Genomic DNA, 22,941 nt, shown 5'->3' on the forward strand with positions numbered 1-22,941 from the left:
TTAGAAACATTGATGACAGAGAAAGATCTATCAGCCGCACACGCCCTACTGGGGATCAAGCCCGCAACCAAGATACATGCCCTTGACCAGAATCGAATCCAGGACCCTTCAGTCTGTGGGCCGACACTCTATCCACTAAACCAAAACGGCGAGGGCCAGCCTACTTCCTGTCTCTATGAATCCACCCCTCTCAGCGCCTCATTTGAATGGAATCGTATGGCACCTGTCCTCTGACTGGCTTACTCCACGTGGCAGAAGGCCCTCAGGGTTCCTTCGTCTGGCAGCACGAGTCAGAACGCCACTCCTTTTTACGGCTGAGCAATAGTCCACTGTCCTGAGAAGCCCCCCTTGAAGTGAAAGGACCAGCCTTCAGCGCCCCCCAAATCAACAAACAACCTAAATGTCCATCGACAGCAGTAGTTACAAAGAACGGCATACCCCAACGACCGGATTCTGCAAAATGAGAGAATCCACGGAAGGCACTCACCTCCGTGCCAGGTACACATTAACTCCTCAGAACAACCACTGCCATCGACGTGAGCATGTCCAGATTCTCAGAGTCTGGCCCCTCTCTTGGTTCCAACGTAATAACCCTATGCCAGCATTTCCCCGCCTCCTTCGCCGGGAAACCTTGCTCCGCAGACACCTAGCCAGTGGCGTTTATTTCCCGGGGTGCGCCTTGGAAGAGCCCCTCTGTATCTGACGCCCCCTCCCCACACACACTCATGCCTCCTTCAGCACCTGTGCGGCACTCAGCTCTCACAGGTGGTGTATGAGCTCCTGGGAGCATGGGCTGGTCCTGGCACCTGGCAGGCGCCAAGTGAATCTGCAGAATAAGCATCGCGAAGGCAACAAGGGGTTTGGTGCAAAGACGATGAGGCTCTCCCTGAGGCTAGAAAGCCGTCCAGTGCTTTGGGAGCTGTAACTGCTGCCACCATCCCCTCTCAGCTGGGTACTGTTACAGCTGAGGACAAGAATGCTCAGAGAGGGTGAGTAACTTTCTGAAGGTCACACAGCCAACAAAAGGGGGAATCCAGGCCTGGATTGAGCCAAGTGATGACACTCCAATGGGAAAAGGCATCTGGGCACCTGGCCGCCTGCCGTGCTTCCTGCCTCCCCTCAGTCTCACCCACGCAGGCATTTCCGAGGCTCCGCGCGGGGCTCAGGGACAAAGCAGCCGTGTGCGGCCCGGTGCGCTCTGGCGCCAGCAAACCCTGGCGCTCCAAGCCCATGCTCCTTCCAGGCATGACACAAAGGAGGCTCCGGCAAAGTGAGGGCGGCCGGCTGGAGCAATGAAAGCGCCTCTGTTCCACAAGCTGAGTTCTGCCGGGGAGCCCGCAGGCAGGGGGGCTGTTTCCTAGCAGAGGAGTGAGAAATTCTGCAACCTGGTCCGTGTCCCAGCAAAGAGAGGGAGAAAGTACACACAGGGGCAGCTCTGCATTCAGCTGAGAATCCTGCCTGGCTGGGCGGGGGCGGGGAGTGTCCGGGATCCCGGCCTCACGCTCCCAGCCCCTGGCCAATGACCCCCAGCCCCCAGTGGTCAGAGGACGGGGCAGGATGCTCAGGCCGATTCCAGTTCGTTGCCGAATGCAACTGTGCTGAGAGTACACGTGTGCAACCCCCACCACCCCCTCCAGATGGGATTTTTGGGGCTTGGGAAACTAAACTCACACCCAAAGAACCGTGTGACACGGGAGGTGGTGCCACTCCTCTGGGCCTCCGAGGCCCCATCAACAAGCCAGCCGCCTTGCAGCGAAGCCACGCCGGGCACCCCAAAATCGGGGAAGGCAGAGCTGTGGGGGGCCTTCTGCGTCAGCCCTTCCCCCATGTCCCGGCTGCTGTTGCATGAACCCTCTCCCACCCACACACAGGCGACCGACTCCCGGCAGGAAGGAGAGCCGAGTGGTACTGCGCGGACAGAGCCGAACACAGATCACCTCCTTCCCACGGGCTACAAAAGGAGCAGAGGTCTGAGGAGAAAGCCAGACCCGAGCTCCAGGCTGCAGGCCCCTCGGGGGACAAGGGGAAGCCGGAGTGGCCCTCCCTGGCCAGCGAGGTGCCTGAGCTCAAGGGTTCCTGGGCAGAGGCATCCAAGAAACCCACGGACTGTGACTTCCTGCCACAGTTCAGCAATTCTGGACAAACAGGTCCCACTACAGCAAAAGTTTCCAAAACACCACATATTGTTCACCCAGATCCTATCAGCCCTCTATTGCTACTGTGACAAATTGCCACACATGTGGCCTGAAATCACACCCACTTGTCAATTCACAGCCCTATAGGTGAGCAGGCTGTATTCACGCTTATTCAGGATGCCCACAAACAATCGGTTTGGTTTGCAAACAATCGGTTTCTTGTGGTTACAGGACTGAGATCTCCTTTGGGGGGTGGAGGGTGGTCTTTGTTCCCCGAGGCTGCCCATGTTCCTTCCTACACTTTCCATGAGCTCCTGGGGCCTCTCTCCAGTCCCTGCTTGTGCCCCCACATCTTGGAGCACCAGTGCCTCAAATCCTTCTCACACCTGGAACCTCCCCTCCCCCCTGCCACAGCTTTCCAGCCGCCTCTTCTGCCTTCCTTTTCTGCTTTTAAGGGCTCATCTGCTTACACTCAGATAATCCCAGATAATCCCCCATCTTCAAGTCTCGTAATCAATAACCCTGATTCCATCTTAAGTCCCTTGTAGCCGTCCCTAGAGCAGTGCTTGACTGATTAACCAGGGGACAGGAATCGGGAGGGCAGGACCTCAGAAGTCTGCCTCCCACCGTGGCCTTTGGTACTGCAGACACAGGATGCTTCAGGAGCCCCCGTGTTACCCCAAACCCCGGGAGAGGGCAGCCCAGGGCAGTCCACAGTCCCCCAGCCCCCCTTTCTCCCTCCGCGGAAATGATTTCGAGCCAACGCTGGGGACCAGGCAGGCCTGGGTTGAGTCCCAGCTCAGCCACCACCTACTGGCTGCAGCCTCTTGGTCAGGTTCCAAGATGTCTCTCTTCTATAAAATGTCAGTCCCGCCACCTGGTTGTCAAGCTGCTCGCTGAAGCGGACATGATGAACGCAGATGGCCTGTCAGGCCTAGGAAGCAGGCCTGAGACTAATCAAAACTATTGAAACTCGCCCTAGCTGGTTTGGCTCAGTGGCTAGAGCGTCAGCCTGCGGACTGAAGGGTTCCAGATTTAATTCTGGTCAAGGGCACATGCCCAGGTTGCAGGCTCGATCCCCAATAGGGAACGTGCAGGAGGCAGCCAATCAATGATTCTCTCTCATCACTGATGTTTCTAACTCTCTCTCCTTCTCCCTTCCTCTCTGAAATCAATAAAATTACATATATATGTATATATATATATGTGTGTGTGCTCTAAGGACCATGAGCATTCAGCACCAGAACATACAATGAGAGAACGTTTTCAACACATTATCTTAGGAACAACCCCAGGCCACTGCAGGTTGTGGGTGGGCCCCAAGGGAAAGGAGCCCCTTGGAATCATGGGGAACACTCCGGGACCTCGGTGCCTGCTCGAGGCACTGCTCACCAAGGACCCCGACTCAGGTAAGACAGGCGCTGGGGATTCCCGCTCTCCGGCCGGGAGCCTCTTTTTCTTGCCGTCCTCCAGCTGCGTGCCTGAGCCCGCTGCTGCCTGCGTGGACGGTGCCGAGTCACGTGCCACGTTAAAGTGCAGGCAGCCCAGCACTCCCGTAGCTGTGAAATGAGCTACAGGCCCGGCGCTGGGCTCAGCCAGGCACATGCGTGACCTCGTTTAGGGTTCACTGCCTATAAATACGACCACTGTCCGCTTCTCACAGGAGAGCAAAGGGGCTCGGGGAGATGAAAGAACTGGCCCGGGGCGTGACCCTGGGTCTGAATGGACGCTGCTCTCTCTGTGAGTCACCTTCTACGTACAGATGCTCACACAGTCTGGTCCTGGCCGCGGTGGCTCAGTTGGTTGGAGCGTGGCCGCACACACCGAAAGGTTGTGGGTCCGATTCCTGGTCAGAGCACATACCTAAGGTTGCAGGTTTAATCCCCGGTCAGGGAGCATACGGGAAGCAACTGATCTCTCTGTCCCTCCCCCTTCCTCTCTCTCTAAAAATCAATTAAAAAATATTTTTAAAGGATGTTTCTCATCTCTCTCTCTCTCTCTCTCTCTCTCTCTCTCTCTCTCTCTCAAATAAATACAAAAATATCCTTAGGTGAGGATAAAAAAAGATACTCACAGTCTAGTGGCGAATCAAGCATTCCATGGAGTGCTTAACCACTGGCCATTCTCCTACATCTGTCCGCTGTCTCTCAAAACTGCCATCTTGCCATAACAGGGGCAAAGGAACTCAATGCAAAGACCCCACTGCCACCACTCCGGCCTGGGGAGAACACGCACACCCAGCCAGCCGGCCTAAAGCTGGGGCCCGACCTCCAGGGCCCTGCGGGGCTGGCGGACACCTGAGGGCGGCCCTGCAGGTCTGTGCCTCCCCTTCCGTCTGATCGCTCTCCTACCTCCTCTGACCTTCCCGCAGCCGCAGCAGGCCAGGCCAGCGCCTGAAATAACCGCGCAAGAGGCTAAGAGTGGAAATAGCCGGCAGAGGCGGACAGACGGCGGCGGGTGAGCGGCAGATGGGCTGCAGGTCTGCGGGAGGCGCCAGGTGGGAGAGAGAGCAAGGCCGCCCAGGAGCGGCCGCTGCCCTGCTGCCCTGCTCCCTGCGCCTTCTCACGCCTCACGCCACGTGTCCCGGGAAAGCAAGTCCACGCCAGAGCTGGGCAGAACCCCCCTGGCCTGGGGAGGAGGCAGGGTGAGCCAAGGTTAGGTGACTGGCTCCAAATTTTATCTCAGATCATGACGGAGGCGGGACTGGGACGCCTCTCTCATTCACTCGAACGATGTCCACTCCTGCTGCACAGGGAAGGCGCATCTTGGGAGAGGACACGCAGAACGGAAAGAGGATGTGGGGGAGCCAGTTCCAGCCGCCACGGCCGGAAAGGGAGAGCCACACTGGGGTAACCAAGGCCCAGGGTCTCCAGGGCCACATGGTCTCCAGGACGACGGTCAGGCCTCTCTGAACTCCTATGAGAGCTCGGAGGGCCCCTCGGAAGGTAGAGGCCAAGACAGCTGGACCCTGCAGGCAGATGCGGTCACAATTCCCACTAGCATGACTTAAGGCATGGAATGGGGACTGCACTCATGGGCCGGTCATGCATGCCTTCCCTGCCTTGCTATCCCTTTCCACACCCTCATGCCCTCCCACACACATGCCCACACACATGCATGTGCACACAGACATGCACACATGTGCACATATGCACACACCAAAAAAAAGGGCCCTTTTTTCCTGTTAATCCTCATCTGAGGATATTTTTCCTTTGATTTTTAGAGAGTGGGAGGGAGGGGGAGAGGCAGAGAGAAACATCGATGTGAGAGACACATCAATTTGGTTGCCTTCCGCACGCGCCCCAGAGCTGGGGATCAAGCCTGCAACTGAGGCATGTGCCCTTGACCACAATCAAACCTGGGACCCTTTAGTCCACGGGCCAATGCTTTAACCACTGGACAAACCAGCTAAGGCAATAAATGCCATTTTTTTAAATTTAAAATGTTTTTATTGATTTGAGAGAGGAAGGGAGGAGAGATAGAAACATCACTATATCAACATCGATCAGCTGCCTCCTGCACGCCCCCTGCAGGGGTCGAGCCCACAACGCAGGCATGTGCCCTGACCAAGAATAGAACCAGCGACCTCATGGTGCATGGGATGACGCTCAACCACTGAGCCACACTGGCCAGGCAATAAATGCCATTTTTAAGGTGATACCATTCTCTGGCTCTGAAGAAAGTGAATCCTCTTAAATAGGTGTGTTTTTAAATCAAGAATCACTCAAAGAAAATATCCATAACTTAAGGCAGTGGTTCTCAACCTTCCTAATGTCGCGACCCTTTGATACAGTTCCTCATGTTGTGGTGACCCCCAACCATAAAATTATTTTCCTTGCTACTTCATCACTGTAATTTTGCTACTGTTACGAATCGTCATGTAAATATCTGATATGCAGGATGTATTTTCATTGTTACAAATCGAACATCATTAAAGCATAGTGATTAATCACAAAAACAATAAGTAATTATATATGTGTTTTCCGATGGTCTTAGGCGACCCGTGAAAAGGTCGTTTGACCCCCAAAGGGGTCGCGACCCACTGGTTGAAAACCGCTGACTTAAGGCAATGAGAGAAAAATGACTCCAACCCAGCGTACTCCCATGACTCCGCCTTCTCTTTCCTAACCCTGCTGAGGGCAGAAGCAAGCCCACCCCCCACACTGGCCCCAGGGAATGCCAAGTCCAATCCATCCATCAGATCTCATGAATGAACACCACAGTCATGTGACCAAATGCCCCCGTTTCCAAAAATAATCCTGCTGCCACAGGCACGCTACCTTCCGCAAGCCCATCCCGGCCTCTCCGAAGGAAGGAGAGAGAATGAAGAGGCAGCAGCTCCCACAGCCTTACGTAACTGTCCCCAGCTGGCGGCAGCAGGTTTGGAACCGCCATGCAGAGCTCCCTCTCCCGCCAGAGCCCAGGCTGGGGGCTGAGCTGCACGGCCTCCCGTACAGCCTGCCTCTCCTCCTTCGTCCCCAGTGGAACCTTCCAGCACAAAGCGAGTTCAGTGCAACCAGCTGGCCCAGCACAGACATGTGGCACCTGAGAGACCCCAAAAGCTGGGCCAGACATTCAAAGCCAGGCCATGGGTCCTGAGCCCCGGCATTCCCAGGCCAGCGTAGAGATGGTAGCGTGCCAGGTTGCGGGCTTGCTCTGTCGCCCACAGCAACTCAGGACCAACCCTTTGGACACTTCATCAGCCGGGGAGGGGGAGGCCGGCCTGGCAGGGGCAGGCAGGATGGAGACGGATCTCAGCTGCATCCCAGCTGGACCTGTGCGTCCCCTGCCCCACTTCACATCCCAACCAGAACCTGCGGCAGAGCTCTCTTCACATTCCCAGGACCCCAGGAGGAAATCGGGGGGCTGGCCAGAGCCAGAGACGCTGGCCAGAGCGGTGACCTCACGCCTCGTCCCTGAGGGCGGCCTGTTGGAAATCTGAGATGCCGGCTGGAAGACTGCAGCTGGAAGAGAAAAGCTTCCCTGAGAAAAGCCAGATGTCCTGAGTTAGGAAGCCCTGGGCCCTCGCTGCATGTGTCATCGCTTCGGAGAGCCCACAGGGTCTCTGGGGAGCAAGGCAGCTGAGATCCGGGGGTAGGCAGTGAGGCCCGGCCTGGCCCGCCCGCCCTCACCACACACAGGCCTGAGCGGCTCAGCAGCCACTCCCGGGACAGTGGCTGCGGAGCTATCACACTAGGATAAAGGTAATATAATAACCAGAGAGAGAAAGAACCCTGGGAATGTGAGGGGAGGATGGAAGAACGGGGGCAGGAAGGGTAGCTCTCTGTCCGTGACCCCTCGGTAGGGCCTGGCTTTTACTGCACTGAGGAGTCAGCCTCTTGAAAATCATGACTCCAGCCTGGCCAGTGTTGCTTGGTGGTTAGAGTGTCAGCCTGCACACCGAAGGGTAGCGGGTTCGATTGCTGATCAAGGGCATATACCTAGGTTGCAGGTTCCATCCCCGACTCCAGTGGGGGCACGTGCAGGAGGCAAGCAATCAATGTCATCCTCTCTCTCTCTCTCTCTCTCTCCTTTCCCTCCCTCCCTCCCTTTCACTCTCTCTAGAAGTCAATGGAAAAATATCCTTGGGTGAGGGTTAACAACAAAACATGTTTTAAAAGAAAATAAAAAGAACGACAGCTAACAGTGCTGTTACCCTCCGTATCAGGTCCCTGGCCGTCCTCCCTCTGGATGGCCGGGTGAGTGCAGGACCACTGTGCCATCCTGCCCGCCCACGCTGTCCAACAGCCTGGATCTGAGCACACGTCCGCAACATGGCCCACAGGCACGCATGCATTTCCTAGAGAAAGCGCTGCCACTCCAAGTGCAACCCTCCGGGGGCAGAAAGACACAGTCACCATTCGTCACTATGGGATGTTGGGCGAGTCAGTTAACCGCCTCTGCAAGCCTCGATGTTCTCATCTCTAAAATAGGAGGTCAGAACTGCGCCTAAGAGTGCAGGGCTGCCTGACACAAGGCTGGCACGAGATCATGTGTGAAAAGTAAAACGCACTCTGAGCACTGAGTAAATGCTCCACGAACAACGGCTTCGCTCAGGCCTCTGAGAAAACGCCCCATCAGTGGGACTTAATCTGTTGGGGAAACGGGAACCCTATTTTAACAGGCGTTTTCCTATAATCGGGCTGTGGAGAGAGTTCAAGCGTACCCGGTTTATATCCCTGCTTCAGGCTGCATGGGCAGCCGCCGACTAAAATACTCATCATTTCTGCAGGTTTTGTCACTGTTCTGTCCTCCGGGTCGAACGAATTAAATGACTCCCCCTTGATGCCCTAGCCTACCCGGTGTCACCAGGCCAACGCGGTCTGAATGACAACTACACGATCACTCAGTCACGGCTGTGGCGACCGCAAGAACAATGGGTTTGCACCGCGTCATCGGTCGTTTAGGAAAATGAGAAGGAAGTGTTTGAGGGGCCCCCGGAGTGACAGAATCAGGGTCACCCTCTGAAAGCAGCCTGCAAAACTGGAGAGCTCGCAAGAGAGAAACGAGTCTCACGTACACACCAGAGGAGGGAGGGCAGGACTTCATGTCTACGCCCATGTAGGCGTCTCGACGGGCACGACACCACGGGGAAGTCGGGGCCGTGTTGTTGGAAACAGATGCCGCAGCGATGGCAACAGGAGTGGTCACGGTATCCTGACTTCTCCGTGGTATCGAGCGAGAGGGGACATCCTCAGCTCGGACAGAGCTACGTAGCCTCATAGATTGCTCTTTCCCATAAAATGTGCTTGAGCGCGATCCGTAAACCAAGCCCCTGCAATTTTAATTCTCAAGACCAGTGGTTCTCAACCTTCCTCATGCCGCGACCCTTTAATACAGTTCCTCATGTTGTGGTGCCCCCCCCCCCCAACCATAAAATTATTTTCCTTGCTACTTCATCACTGTAATTTTGCTACTGTTATGAATCGTCATGTAAATATCTGATAGGCAGGATGTATTTTCATTGTTACAAACTGAACATAATTAAAGCATAGTGATTCATCACAAAAACAGTATGTAATTATATATGTGTTTTCCGATGGTCTTAGGCGACCCCTGTGAAAGGGTCGTTCGACCCCCAAAGGGGTTGCGACCCACAGGTTGGCGACCCACAGGTTGAGAACCGCTGCTCTAGACAAACTGCACGACATAAAAGTTCCTTCGGCTAACGACTCACACTTCCGGCACGTGCAGGAATAAAGTATCCGATTCCTGATTTTCTTCATTGGGAATAAGCCCCCCGGAGGAAAGTCGGTTTCACTAGATCCACGTTCAAATCAGACTCTGGCTTAAACCAGCTTGAGGGCAAAAACAGAGACTCTACAAAGCACCAAGGCAGGCCTCTGGGGGAGGGAAGAAGGGAATGGGAGACCAGCGCTCAGTTTTTATCATCCGCGTTAACGCAATAATCCGAAGCAGCTCTCGGGATGGCTTAAGAAGTAGCACAAATAATTAGGAATGTGTGGTATTGAGGGGAGAAGCCAAAAGTCTCCAAATATCTTAAGAAGCCATGAGGTCAGAGACCAGGGCCACTGCGGGGCGGAAGGGAGCACTTTTTTCCCCCCAGAGAAAGGCACTCAGTGAGTCTTCCTCGCTCCGTTACTAGGGAACTGGTCAAAACAGCCGTGTACACACCGAATAAATATTGACAGCTGGGCCTGCGGCCACATAGTTTCGCAGATGGCAAGATCTCCTTGGGATGAGCGGGCCGTGAGGAGCACAAGGCACAGAGACGATAACAAGACTGGACAAGAGACGGGGAAACATGCCAACTGGGGACTGGACGGCGGAGGGCAGAGGACTGAGTCACCCCCAGGGCACCACTTCTGCCCGGCCGGGACCTTGCTGGGGGGGATCCGTACACACAGGCGGCTTTCGCACGCTGGGCTGTGTCCTTCTCTGCCCTTCCCCTTTCCAGCACAGAGCACGCGGGGTCTCTCTCCTCGGCCTCGGGGGGGTCTAACACATCTCAGAGCTTCCTCTTCACGACAGAAAGTGGAACAGCAGACCCAACGAAGACAGCTTGCTCCCAGCTTCCCAACTGCACCACCTGCGCGGCCTCAGGAGAGCGGACGGGGTCATGTTTTCCAGACTCTTGTTATGTTTGGCCTCCAGCATGTTTTTAATTTCTGAATTAACTGACAAATCTTACAAGTCAAAAGTTTTCACATAAAAAAATGTGGAGCTCTAACTTTGGAGATCTGGCAACGTCAGGCTCACATTCCTAAGATGTTGCTGAGACGTGACACTCGGTCGGCAGCGAGAAGGCAGCTGCCCTCCAATTTGCCACAGTCCCCACTGCTCCCTAGTACCTGACACCCAGGTAGCTGGTCTCACCCCTTTGTGCTACCTGCCTGGCCTCTATTAGCAAGTTTTGTAGGAAAAAAGGCAAAGTTCTAGAGTAGCTTTACTTCCACTAATACAGAATGTTTCCAGTCCTGGCAGGCCCCACCTTTTTTATATCGATGTCATTTTGCAAGATTCCAGTTAAAAGGAATCTCTGGAAATGACATTGGTGTTAGATAAATTTCTGGTTAGCGTATTGTTTTATACTTATAATTGTGAACATATAACCCATGGTGAAAAAAAAAATTTTTTAATCCTTAAAGTTTCACATAATCAGTTTTCTCCATCAAATTCCACTATTCAATTTTATTAGAATTTCACAGAGGACTTCTCTTAGACTTTCAAAGACCTGATAATCCCAATGACACTAAATGATTCCGGAGCACAGGAAATTAAAAAAAAAATTTCATTTCTTTTTATGAAGCAAGTATAACACTGACACCTAAACGAGGTAAGTATAGCCCACAAAAACATAAGGACTAATCTCACTCATGAATATCAACAACAAAAAATCTTAATATAACATGAGCAAAACAGGTCAACTGCCACATTAAAGAAGAAAACGCACATCCTGGGACCTATTCCAGAAATGTAAAAACATTTTAGAATCCATGAGTATAATAATCCAACCTATTCCTAGATCTCAGGAGAAAATCGTAATCATTGCCAAAGAAATACTAAAAAACCTTCAATAAAATTAAACAACCTACTTCTAATAAAAACACTCCATGAAATAGGAATGGATGGGTGCTGCCTCAGTGAAAACACACAGACCACAGAATCCTAAAGCCTACCATCTTAGCAGCACCCTCCATGAGGTTGGGCCCCCACTCTCTCCACTACTGTGTCACTATGTGTTGGGGGGGTCCGTGGATACGATTAGATAAAAGCAATGAGCAGCGTTAGAATGGGAAAAGACGCAAAAGCTCTCTGCTGATATGGTCATAGGCCTGGAAAACCACGAGAAATGACCTCAAGCACTAACTCAAACGACCAAGGACTCAGTAAAGTAGCAGGATTTATTAACACAGCAACCAACGGCTTTCAAAACCGTGAACAGTAGCCAGTCAGGAGGTAAAATTTCATATGTGAGAGCAAAATACTCATAAATACACTGAACAAGAAACATGGAAAACACTGAAAAAAAAATCTCACAGAGTTCTTCAACGTGACATGACTTGTACATGATTAGAAGCAGCTGAAGTATTTATATATAGGAGTTTGTTCAACCAAACAGTGGAATACTACACAGCAATTAATATGTATATATGAAGAAGATCTCCCTAAACTGATTATAGAACAGTCTCCATAATATACTACTAAATGAAAAAGAAAGGCATAAAAAGATTACTGCTTTTTGTACAAGAAAGAAGGGGGAATAAAATATTCACACATAAGTAGCTGCGTAGTTTTATAAAAAACATGGGATGAACCAACAACTGGAAATCCATTACCTTTGCAGGGAGGTAGACGAAGGCTGAGAGAATTAAGATGGTAATAAGCCCTCTCTGGGTACACCTTCTTCCACACCTTGGACTTTGAATCCTAGTTAGTGTTTCACCTAATCTAAGAATTAAATTGCATCAACGAAGATGGGGACTCTAACACTGCATGTAAACAGAAAGAATTGAGCGTCATCACAGGGCAGACCAGTAACATTACACTGGGAAGAGGAGAAGGAAGCACCGAAGTCACTCCTGCATACCCTGCTCTGCACAAGGAGACTTGTCCTAAAGAAAAAGAAAAAAAAGAACTGCAAACAGTAAATCTCGCATTTTACTTAGTAGGCTTGTTCATGGCCGTGGTAGGGGTACAGCCAATTTTAAAATTATCTGGGCTGCGATGTGCAAATATATTGCTGCTGTTCACAGGCAGGTGTTTCTATAACGGGTTTGGGTTTGTTTGCGTGCTCAGCTGGAAGGGCAGGGAGGGCATTTTTGGCAGGAGGAGCAAGGAAACCCTAAAAAGGCTCCATGTGGGTGAAACTTAAGATTCCAGGGAGGAAGCTGGAGAGGCAGGGGGCGGAGGCAGGCCTCTTCCTCCCGCGCTCCAGGGGTACCTCTCACGCCGGAGCCGACGTAACCGTACACCACCGTATTTCTTTGAGATCATTTAGTATTTCTTTGGCAATGATTACGATTTTCTCGCACCCCAGGCTCAGGAGAGCTTGGCCTCTATCCAGGACGCAAAGAATCCCCCGTGGCTGACGGTCCCCGGGACGCAGAGCTCATCGCGAGACACTCAACGAGTTAAGCGAAACCCTGGGCGTGCACAGGGGAGAGCTGCATGGCCGGGTGGTCAGGAATGTGCAGTACAAACAGCGCCCCGGCTCAGGCCTGCAGAAAGGCACGTGTTTTAGAACCCGTGCCAGCACCTCCACATTCTCTGACCCCTGACGGGAATCAGGCGACATGCAATTGGACAGCCTTTACCCACCCTGACTATTGGGGGGGGTGGCTGGAAGGGGGCGGGCAAAGGCATAGCTGCTACTTAACTCACTGAAAATATGCGCTTCGTATTCTAAGGCAGAACCGTTCATAAATCATCTTCAGAAAAGCTCCTCGTTTCCCAGAAGAAGTCAGCACCAATATTTTCACTTCACTATTTTAGGAAACGTTCTGTAAGCTGCTTTCAATGTTTACCATCCGCTGGCTTTTCCATGAAAAGTTCATGATAAAGCAACATGCGTTCTATTCTCTCTGGACTAGAATTGCAAGGTAGCTTCCCGGGTCCCAGTTGAGAATATTTCTAAGAGTCCTTAGGGATGGCCTTTGGGGAACTCGGCAAGTTCAAATATCTGCTTCCCACGTCCAAGTCCGCCCGGCCCTGACATGGGACTGACTGTGGGCGAAGTCACGTTTGGGGATGTGTCAGCCCTGGGCACTCCAAAAGGCGTGAGGGGCACTGGCTCCATCTCACCGTGGTCTGGGAGGCATCTATTGTTACATATCAAACCAATCGGAGACACAGTTGCCAAAAACAACTGTTTGCCACGATTCTGCGGGGGTGGCAGAGGCTCAGCTGGGCGGTCCGGCTGTTCCCACTCGGGGTCTCCCATGAAGGGTAGCAAGGGCTGGCACATCTCACACGGGTTCCCTCACACCTCTAGCCCCTGGCAGCGGTGGCTGGAAGACGGGACCCTCTCCCTCCAATGGAAAGAAGGTTTCCATGGGGTCCTCAGGCTTCTCAGGTGACAGCTGGACCCCAAGGGGTGGCGTTCACAGTAAGAGGCAGAAAGGGCAAAGCTCTTTATACGCAATGTTTTTTTTATTTTAAATTTTATTTTTCCCATCATTTATTCCCGCTATGCCCTCTCCCACCTCCACCCACCCCCTCCACCCCTGCAATCACCATGAGTTCTCTCTCTTTTTCGCTCAATCCCTCTACTCTCCACCCCTGCAGTCACCATGAGTTCTCTCTCTCTCTTTTTCGCTCAATCCCTCTACTCTCCCCAACCCCACCCCACCTGAGACTCGGTCTTGAGACTTGCACAGTGTCACCTCTGCTACAATCTCTTGGTAAAAATAAGTCCCAAGGCCAGCCCTGATTCACAGGGGAACGGATAGAGACCCCAGCTCTCCACGGGTGTGTGGCAAGAATGTGTGGCCCGGGGCGTGGCCAGCGGGTCTCGGGCGTCTCCGACAAAAAGGCACGGCCCTGCTCCCCTGCCCTGCGTGGGTCACGCCGTTTCAAAGGAGCAAGGTCTCCGCCACAGAGGCTGGCCTGCAAGGAAGAGCTGGGAACACAAACCCTGTCCTTCTTCAGCTGAGGCCTCCTTTCTGCACAGGGCGGGACAGGGAACCGGCCAGGCTCTGAGGGCCATGCGGTCTCTATGGCAACCATTTAACCTGGGCTCCCTAAGGGGAAAGCCACCATAGACCATGTGTGAGCAAATGGATGTAGCTGCGTCTCAATAAAACTTTATTTACAACAACAGGTGGGGGGGCAGGGTCACGTGCTGAGCCCTGGTCCAGGAGGAGGGGCGCTGGATTTGAGAATGGAAAGTCGGGCCTGGGATTCTGACTTCACTGCTCATGTGACTCGGGTTGGGTTTCTTGCACTTCGCGGTTTGTCTTCCACATCTAAAACACAGGGGGATGTCACCCATGTGCCAAGGTGGTTGGGGAGAGTGGCACGTGAAAGGGCACAGACCACCCCTCAGCCACACAAACTGGCTCCCCAGAAGGAAGGTCACAGACAAACCCAGCTGGACGGAGAGAGGGACTGTCCGGCTCTGTTTCCCGATGAAATGGAACCTTCGCTCATGAAAATTACATTTTGCAGAGGACTGACCAGTCTTTGTTAAAGACCTGGCACGGTTTTGTTCTTTCTCGATAACTAAATATCTTGTTTTAAGGCGTACAGATGGCATTGACATAACCGGTATTTCACAAGCAAGTAGCGTATGTGGACGTCTGAACAGAAAAAGACCCAAACAAGCAAGCCTCAGAAGGGTTATTACTCAAACACAGAGTTCCTTCAGAGGTATGGTACAATCTACTGAATTGAAGCCGGCTTTGTAGCCTCTGAAAAGTTAAAAAATTAGTCTCTGGGACAAGTGTATATATTTTTAAATACTAGAAGCATAGCGGGAATTTTTGTACAAGCTTGATTTTTCTGAAATTGGCCTTTGTAGAAAAAAATATTGAAAAAAAATCTAATCTATCCTTAATCAAAAGGAATTAAAGTCCTGTGTTTGCATCCCCACGAAGAGGGAAGCCCTTCCGTGTACCAACAGTCCTCTGAGAGTATTCCCCATAAATAGCTGGAATTGTACTCCTGCTTTCGGAAAATCCCACTCCATCCACAGGAAAGTGGATAGAGCAGAAGCTGAGTGACTTTGCCCAAGGACAAAACCTTGCCCACTGTAGGCTTTTCCTGCTGCAGACACCTGAGCCGCCTCTCGGCCAATGACACCCACTTGCAACTTTGACATCCCTGCCTCCCACAGCTGGGCAGCCCCGGCCGGAGCAGCTGGCCCCAGCCTCCCGAGAGACCGCTGGTGTCCTGGAGCCATGGCGCCAGCAGCATCCTAGAAGGGTGTGGGCTCCCTCCTAAGCCCCAGAGTGCGTGCCGACGGCTGTCACCGTTTGTTTGGCTCGAATGTCCCCTTCCAAAGCAGCCTGGACCGCTTCCAGAGAAAGCACTGCTGCATAAAGTCAGCATCCAGGCCGACGCAGGGCGGGATGGCCCTGCTGCTCTCAACTCATCAGTTAATACATCGGTCTGCACTGTGGGTCGCCTGCTTCAGAAATTAGCTGGGAAGGAAGTCAGGTGACTTAGCATCCAGAGAAGCAGAAGCCAACATGCCCCAACTCCCTCGTATCTGTACTTGAGCAGAATGGAATCCTCACATGACGGCTGGGAAGTCTATATTAAGTATCGCAGGCCAATCTTCTACTAAATAAAGTTCAAGTGGCACTGAGTTCACATGACACTGGAGCCTTCCCAGCTGACTGTCCTCCCCATGTCTCCGGCTTTAGAACTTGAGCTTCAAAGTAGCTCCCTGCCCGCTTTTCCCATGGCCGGCGTCCATTCTGTGCCTGGCGTCGATGCGTGTGATGAGCTACCAAAGGACCAACAGATAACAGAACTGCCTCTCTCACCCGGTGTGCCGTGTGCGTGTGTGTGTGTTCATGAGTGCGTGTGTAATCTGCGGGGGTAAGCAACACACAAACCCATCACTTAAGGTCAATGGTCACGTATGACGTTAACATGAGGGGAAGCTGGGTCAAGGGTATATGGGAACTCTGTATCCTCTTTGCAACTTTTCTGTAAATCTAAAACTATACCATCATAAAGAGTTTTTGTTTTGTCCTTTAAAAATAAACTTTCGGTCAACTTACAGGCCTGTGCCCCTTGTTTTCACGGGCTCTGTTTGCATAAGTCATTACGTCCCCCGGAAAGTGGCTTTGTGTAGCCCTGAAACGAAGCTGATAAGATCCCCTCGGGTCTGCGAAATGCACCCGACAAACACGGTCTGAGCGTTCCAGGCGAAGATTGGGGCTGTTTTCCCCGAGACGGGCTGTAACGCAAAACCATGAGACGGCTGAGAGCGGCCACGCCTGGGGACAGGCGGTCACCACTCACCGGGTTACCATGCCGCCCCATTTCTCAATGCGGCCACAGCAGGGGGACAGCAAACACTGAAGCAGGCGTCTCTGGCTGCCCTTTATGGTTGCTCCTGCACCTGAAGCAATATTCACTTCATTTCCACGGAGCTGCCTATTCAATATTTACGCAAGTATTTCCAAAGAAGTGATTAAATACTGGCCTCCTCGGTTTTTTTAAACTCGGGGTCTCTGTACTTGTTCCCTCTCCTGGGAATCTCCTCCCCAGGGAGCCCCATGACCTTCCCTCTCGTTCCCCGCTCCCCTAGATGTTACAGACACATCAACCCCTCAGCGAGCCCTTTCCTGATCACCCTGTTTAAAACTGCGTGCCTTTCCCAACACTCGGCATCTTAGAAATTATCCCTCTAATATTCCATAATTTCCCATTTGCTTAGCGTCCATCTTCCCCAAGTAGAAATTGCTAGTAAGCTCCATGTGGGTGTGGTTGTCTATGATCTGCCCACTGCTAATGGGATTTCTTTAAAACCCTCTATGGAGAGACATTCCATGTTCATGGACAGGAGGACTCACTATTGTCAAGATGTCAGTCTTAATGACATGGTTCTCTGGCATCAACGCAACCAGAACAGAATATTTTAAACTAGGAATGGGCATTTCTCATGCAGAAAAAAAGTGATTAACACCAATCGAGGGCTTCCTCATTCACTGCTATGGGCATGTGATACTGTCCCTTCATGCTTTTAGATATTACGTTATCTATATTATCCATACTACGTATATGTCACTTTTATGTAAATTATATCTCATTCACTCCTCACCAAACTGTGAAGGAGGAGGAGCAGTTATTATCATTCACTTTAAAATTTTTCCCATAAGATAATATTTCTGAGTTGGATCATTTTTAAATGAAACATAAATATTAAAGAAAATTATACATGCCCTATCACATATATTCTTGTAGGAAAATGCCCACAAAAGGGAAGATGAAAAGCCAACTTAAGAGCTAGCCCTGCTGAGAGGTACACGATTGTCACCAAGACACTATATTCAAAATTTTGTTAGAATTCATCAAGACCACCAGAGAGCCTGCCAATCAAGACAAGTATAAATCTTTTTCAGATAGAGTCATTTCAGTTCCTATCCTGGGGTGGGAAGAGAGGGCAGGGATCTCAAAATCTATACATAAACAGAAGCAAGTGTGGAAGTTCATGAAGCCTAAAGCCTACTTACATTTCATACATGCATGTATGTGTATATGTATATGCGTATGTGTGCATGTGTGTGAATATGTATACACACACCTGGATTCACTTTTTTTTTTTAAATCACAACACAAAAGGGCAGTTGTTAGAGTAACTCCCCTAAGATGCACATTTTTCACATTTTTCAAATCTCTGAAATTGAGGTGTGTCTTACAGCCACTGGTACCTTACAACTACTCTGTAGCATTTTTTTTCTTCCTTAGAGATACACAAAGCAATGGTGTGTCTTACGATCTTGACTTCTGGTGACATATGGCAGATCCACATGTCTTTGATTAGCACACTATACACACAGTCCTGCACTTTGCCTTTCCTGTTCAGCAGTGTACCTTGGATGATTCCTTATCAATGGCTACACAGATGTCTCTCTGACTTCTGCAGAGGCCAGTAATCCAATGAATGGACAAACCATAACCGAACCGGCAGCCTGGCCATGGGGATTTAGACTGGTTTCAATCTTTTCCGTGTACTGCAGTGACTATCCCTGGACCACAGGTAGCGGGGGCGTGTGTATGTTTCGAAAGCAGAGAATAGGCCACCAGATATAAAATGCTGAGTCAAATGGACTCATTTCAATGCACATACGTCACTTCACCAGATGTTGGAGGTGAAGGTTAGCTCAACTAAAGTGGCCCCCCCAAAAAAAAATGAGGGGCAAGGACACACTGGATCTTCAGGGACAGCCTGGCATCAGGTAGGACAGAGGACCAGAGGGTCACGTGAAGGGTTCCTCCCATGTTGTTACCAGGAGAGCTCAAAGCGGCCACACGACACCCAACCTGGGCAGCGGGCAGGTGTGGGGAGGAGTCAAGGAGGAAGCAAAGTCTGAGCTCGGCCTTCAGTGACATGTCAGGCAGCAGACCCGGCGTCACCTGCAGACACGACAGTGCCCAAGGAAAGGGGAGGGCAGTCTCTTCACATGCCTCCCGCCGGCCCAGGAGGAGAAGCTTCCTCAGGAGACTGAAACAGACGTGTCCTCATCGCCATGGCCCACGTCACAACCATGGCAGGGGGAGTGGGGCCACTGTGCTGGGCCTGGGCCAATCAACACCCGCCTGCTGCCTACCGCCCTCACCCGCCCTCACATGCTGCAAAGATAGAACAAAATCTTATTCTGTTAAGAAAGAGGAAAGCGTGGCAAAATATGGCTATTTGGGTTGGCAACCAGTTTCTGCTACTGCCACCATTCATTCATTCATTCGTTCGTTCATTTGCTCATTCATTCATTCATTCAAGAAGTACTACTGGGAGCCGGTTTTCTACATGGAGAAAACACTTGCCCAAAATTCTAGCCCTCCAAGAGCTCACAGTGCACAAGAAGAGCTACAATATTCCATTTCCTGTACACGCAGAGGAGCACGGGATATCCAGGTGGCCTAAGTACCAAAGAGTAATTCACCGGCTTCAGGAGTGACTGTAAGGACTGTACTTAGAACGCACCGGTGCCCTGCTCCCCATCTTCTGGGTCACAGCCGGGCAGGACGGTGGCCGCAGAAGGTGCCCTTCACCGGCCCCTGTTCCCGGAACAGCAGCTGCGTGCGACTCGGGTTACAGGTTGGTTCCAGTCGGTATGACACTGGCTCCTCGGGCTGGAGCCATGTGGGTGCTCTGTCTCTCATGCGAGATTTTTATTTTTAAAACTCTGGTATTGGAAATAGAAATGTCAATGTTCAAGGTATTAGAAAGGATGCAGAGCAGCCTATTATTACAATTAAGGCCAGAAAAAAAGGAAGGCCTTACAAGAATTTTTGTTTTTAAATCCCAAGTACTCAATATTGTATCCTCACATGGTACACACTGAGAGGTTAAGATATGAAAAATACGTTGCATTTGGGACATTAAAAACCCTTACCTTATTTCTACAAGATTTCTGAGTGAACAAAATAAAAAAAAATGATTTTTAATCTTACAATTTCTAATACTCACCTGGGTGAAAGGATCTATTTAATCAAGTTAATAAGTACACTAAATATCATTTAAAAATCAATGAGGGGATGCCCTTCTAGTGTTAGATGGGATGCTGCCCAATTCATGAATCGCTTAATAAAGGCAATTAGATCTTTAAAAAAGATAAAATCAATTATATAAGAAAAAAAGTGTATTTCTGCTTATGTTGAAATATTTTAAGCATTTATTCAAGGATACTAATTCCTCCAATATACATTTCAATTAAATAAAACAATTTCGCAAGTTTGTGTGACAAATGGCCCATTAGCACATGAAAAGATGCTCAACATCAGTGGCCCTCAAGGAAATGCAAATCAAAGCCCCAAACAGACACCACGCCACACCCATAGGATGGCTACAACCCAAGGTTACCATGTGATCTAGCAATTCCACTCATAGGAATCTACCCAAGAGAAATGAAAACGCATGGCCATACAGAACCTTGTCAGTGGATGTTCGGAGCAGCATTATTCATAACAGCCCCAAAGTGGAAACAATCCGAAAGTTCACCAACAGGATGAGTGGATAAACAAAACGTGGTGTATCCACACAATGGAACCTCGAAAACATCAAGCTAAGTGAGAGACGCCACACACAGAGGATCAAATGTATAATTTCACTTATGTGAAATGTCCAGAACAGGGAAATCCAAAGAAAGACAAAGTAGATTGGGGGTTGCCTGGGGCTGGAAGATTGGGGTTACTGTGGGATAATTGCTGACGGGCATGGGCTTTCTTTCTGGGGTGATGAGAGTGTTCAAAATTGATCAAAGTGATAGTTGCCAAAAGTTTATTTCACTGATGACGATATGAAAAATAAACATGTTCACAGGTCCATGGCTTTGGACACCCACAGCTGATATGTTACGAACGAGTGTTCAGAGATCATCATGTCAATGATTCGTCTGGAAAACGGAGAATGACTCACCTCCTACAGACGTGGCTGTATCTGTGTCAGTGAATGAAATAACCAAGTCACCTGCACTTTCCACCATACGTACATGGGACCACGCCTTCGAATGTTAGTCGCGCTGGGCACAAGTACAATGGTGGTGAAACAGCAGGCCATTTTTAGAAGAAATAACGGAATCTCCCAGATATTGCTGCTTCTCCCAGGCACCAGGCCAGGAGTGGGAAGTCCTTGGCCTGGCTATTCGACTGGTTAGCTGGTGAGTAGGCGAACTGGGCCGAGTTACTTCTGATTCTTCTCCTGCTTAAAACCCACTCACTGAGAAAACAAAGGCCACGTTCCTGATCCTGGCCTGCCGGCTCTCGCTATGCTACATGGATCGGCCTCCCTGTCCAGGGCCAGGGGCCAGGGCAAAGCAGGACAGCAGGCTGGGCCAGGACGCCAGCCAGGCTCAGGTCTCCAGCCAAAGGGAGGACTGAGGGAGACCATCCCGCCATAAGTATTTGTGGATCGTGTTGATTCCGCACTTAGCACAGTACTGGGCACACGTGAGCCCTCAGTAAATAGTAATGGAAGCTATTTTTACTGTTACAGACGTACACAATCCTACACACATGAGCATATACGTACACATACACATCCTTGGTAAGGACAGTTCCCTGTGTACATTGCATCGTCAACACCCAAACGGCAACCACAGCAGATGCTCGATAAACACGCCGATTGTGTGACGCTGGTCTCAGAGAACAGAGGGAAGATGCTGCGGGAAGAGCCAGAGTATTTAGAAAAAGTTCTGCCAAGAGGGGAGGCAGGTCCTCTTCCACCAAATGAGGGCCCCATGAGAAGGTGTCATCTAAGCACCAGAAAGTGAACCCTCACCAGGCATCAAGTCTGCTGGCATCCTGATCTTGGACTTCCAGCCTCTAGAACTGTAAGAAATACACTTCTGTTTATAAGCTTAAAAATAAAAAATTGAAAGCAGAGCTTTGTGCATCTCCCATCACAGCTGAAGTCAGAGTCAGGGCGGGCTGGGCTGTCTGCAGGGACCGAGAGTCTGTTCCCAGCTGCGTGGGTTAAGCAGTAAGTCCATCACCGGTCCTGCAACAGCAGACTGGGGCCTGGGCTCGCAGGAAAGACGAATCAGGGAGGGAGGACAGGCAGCGGCCCAGACTCAGGATACCCCTCTGCTGGGCCGGTTCAGGCCGCCACTGCCTGGCCGGCGGGCCAAGCGGGGTCAGTGTGAACTTGGCTCAGAGCAGGCCTTTGGCACAGGTGCCAACCTGGCCTCTGCTGACTCCTCTGGGCCTGGATCTCAGGGCGCTGGCTCCTTTGACAAGGGTTTCTCCAGTCGTCACCAGGGTCCAGGAGGAGAGGAGACCACACACCAGGGCGGGGAGCCCCAGCAGAGTGTATCTGGCTCCCCCACTGGGGGGAGACGCCCCCTACCCCAAAGCAGCCACCTGCCCCAACGGTCCTCTTTTACCCTCTTTCTTTGCTGCGAATGTGATCCCTCTCAATGGAACAATAGGATTTTCTCTTTTTTATTTTTCTGGGAATGGGGGTCGGGGGAGGAGGGGCATCATCTACCTTCTCTCTTTCTTCATGCAAAGAATGAGCTGAGCTATCACACTACACGAACTGTAACCATCAGATAAAAGTCAACCAGGCAGTGTCCATAAGGCGCACCAGCTTAAACGAATGGCAGAGAAAGGATTTCATTGTGTGGGGCATTGCCTGCGAGCAGCAAGAACTCATCAAAACAGCCATTGTTCGGGAGGAGAGGCGCAGACGGCCCCGTTCCAGGCAGCACATGAAAAAGCAACATTCAGTCGCCTGCAGCGTCAGGGACTCTAAATGTCAGTGGAGTGGTCGGGCCTGTGAGCTCCCCTGCCTGTCCCCCACCACAGAGGCTCAAGCCAGAAGCCCCAACAACGCCAAATGCCATGGAAAAACGACTCCTTGGGGTCCCAGTGCACCCTGCCCCCATTTCCTCAGGGCACAGGGATCTCTGACAACTGGAACTCAAATCCTGGAGCCCCTCACCACCTTGGTCCTTGGCCCTACAGCTCTCACATGAAGGGGAAGGAGGATGCACAGTGTGCTGTCAAATAGGTTAAAGACACATCCCCTACCCATATGCACACAGAACAAGGACTGGAAACAGCCCTGCCAGTGTGGCTCAGTGGTAGAGCATTGACCTTTGAACCAGGAGGTCATGGTTCAATTCCAAGTCAGGGCACATGCCTGGGTGGTGGGCTCAATCCCAGT

The sequence above is a fragment of the Myotis davidii genome, unplaced genomic scaffold, assembly GCF_000327345.1.
Source record: "Myotis davidii unplaced genomic scaffold, ASM32734v1 scaffold663, whole genome shotgun sequence".
NCBI classification, from domain to species: Eukaryota; Metazoa; Chordata; class Mammalia; order Chiroptera; family Vespertilionidae; genus Myotis; species Myotis davidii.